General features: G+C 50.3%; 1 pseudogene; it reads left to right on the forward strand.

The window, feature by feature from the left end:
* Positions 1 to 861, forward strand: part of LOC124309961 (uncharacterized) — a 2,956-nt pseudogene extending 2,095 nt beyond the window's left edge.
* Positions 862 to 2,500: the final 1,639 nt, after the last annotated feature.

A 2,500-nucleotide genomic window follows, 5' to 3' on the forward strand; every position in this document is an offset into this window, starting at 1 on the left:
TCTTTTCTGTATAAGCGTTCGAGTTCCCTGGAATCCTCTAGCAGGGAGATAGGGTTTGGAACGCGAAGAGCACCGCAGTTGCGGCGGTGTCCGGATCTTCCCCTCGGACCTTGAAAATCCAGGAGAGGGCCACGTGGAGGTCTCGCGCCGGTTCGTACCCATATCCGCAGCAGGTCTCCAAGGTGAAGAGCCTCTAGTCGATAGACTAATGTAGGTAAGGGAAGTCGGCAAATTGGATCCGTAACTTCGGAATAAGGATTGGCTCTGAGGATCGGGGCGTGTCGGGCTTGGTCGGGAAGCGGGTTTGGCTGACGTGCCGGGCCTGGGCGAGGTGATGGTAATAACCGGATCCGAGCTCGGTCCCGTGCCTTGGCCTCCCGCGGATCTTCCTTGCTGCGAGGCTTCGGCGGCGGTTCGCCGTTGCCGTCGTCCTCTTCGGCCGCCATTCAACGGTCAGCTCAGAACTGGCACGGACTGGGGGAATCCGACTGTCTAATTAAAACAAAGCATTGCGATGGCCCTAGCGGGTGTTGACGCAATGTGATTTCTGCCCAGTGCTCTGAATGTCAACGTGAAGAAATTCAAGCAAGCGCGGGTAAACGGCGGGAGTAACTATGACTCTCTTAAGACTCTCTCAAGGACTCCTTGGTGAACGTCTTTAGCCTCGGAGCCCAAGTGCCAACCGTACACCTCCTCGTGGTGAGAGTCGGGCAACGTCAGTAAGATTACTGGCGGCTGAGTACGGTGGCTATCTCAGGGTCTTGGGGGCTGCCAACCCCCTCGACCCTCAACTGTTGGCGTGAAACCCAAAAACAAGCCTCGGATGGAATCAGAGTCCGGCGAGTCCACAGACTCAGCCGACCCAACAAACCTTAACCTTCCGAGCACTTCAAACGATAAAGGTCATCGAAACGTAAGCGAGAACGACGGAGCATGCAGATTTCCGGGCTGCAATAAAACCTTTAAAACCACCAGAGGGAGAGGTGTTCACGAATGCAAAGCACACCCTGACTGGTATGATACAAAGAAACTGGAAGTAGAGAATGTCAAAATCAGATGGACGGATGAAGAGAAGCTGCTGATGGCACGTCGTGAAGCAAAGATACTGTTTGAGAGTGAGACTAAAGTCATGAACATTAACCAACGGATCCAGGAAATATTTGGCGCTGGAAGATCGATCGAAAGCATAAAGGGGCACAGGAGGCGTCCCAGTCATAAACGGAGAGTGCAACAATTCCTGACCGAGCTGACAGAGCAGGCCCGGGCGGAAGCCGAAGAGAACAGCGAGTCAGACGATGTCTCGGCACCTGATCCTTCCTCAGGAAGGCCAGCGAACACCTCACTGGACGAATTAGCGCGCTGTTTGAAGGACATGAGACCACTCAACTATGAGAGTTATCAAACACAACGGCTTAATGAGATCTGCTGTGCCGTACCTAATGTACCAAAGGAGAGTACTCTCATAAACACTGCACTTTATATTCGTGAAATCTTACCCCCGCCAAAAGATCATCATCAACCAAAGGCTTGGAGAGAGGGTGACCGTGCTGTAAATAGGAGGCAAGCCAGGAGAGCCGAATATGCCAAGGTACAAGATCTATGGCGGAAGAACCCATCCAGATGTGTTAAGACCATCCTGAGCGACCAAATCGGCGACGAGCCTTTCATCGACAAGGATATTATGGAACCTTACTGGCGTGCAGTCATGAATAAAAATAGCGGCCTCGCCCCAACGGTTACGGCCCCTATACGAACTGAAGATAGCCTATGGAAACCAATATCGGCGAAAGAAGTTAAAGCCGCATATCCACCTACAAGAACAGCGGTAGGACTAGATGGTATCAGCACAAGAGCTCTGAAAGCAATTCCGGTGGAGATATTAGTGCGTCTCTTTAACATCTTCATGTGGTGTGGTAAATTACCCGAACACCTGTACCTGTCAAAGACGGTACTTATTCCAAAGAAAAAGGATGCTCAAGAACCCGGAGAATTCAGGCCAATTACTATCTCGTCGGTTATTGTACGAACTTTCCACAAAATCCTGGCGAACAGACTAAAGATAATACAACTCGATGAAAGGCAGAGGGCTTTTCGGGACACGGACGGATGCAGTGATAATATATTCCTAATGGATATGGTACTACGTTATCACAGAGCGAAACATCGGAAGCTCTTTCTCGCATCGTTAGATATAGCTAAGGCATTTGATTCCGTCTCCTTTGAAGCCCTTGTCGCTATTATGAGATCCAAAGGCCTACCAGAAGCTATGATAGACTATATCGAGGAGGTTTACGAAAATAGCAGCACCTCACTAATACATGGAGGATGGACCTCCCGGCCAATTCATCCCACCTGTGGAGTGAAGCAGGGAGATCCACTCTCACCAGTACTATTTAACTTCGTTATAGATGGTCTCCTCAAAATCATACCAGAGGAGATTGGAGTCAATCTGGATGGCTTTAAGGTGAACGTGGCGGCATTCGCGGATGATATGTACCTA

This window comes from Neodiprion virginianus, unplaced genomic scaffold (assembly GCF_021901495.1).
Source record: "Neodiprion virginianus isolate iyNeoVirg1 unplaced genomic scaffold, iyNeoVirg1.1 ptg000071l, whole genome shotgun sequence".
Classification (NCBI taxonomy): Eukaryota; Metazoa; Arthropoda; class Insecta; order Hymenoptera; family Diprionidae; genus Neodiprion; species Neodiprion virginianus.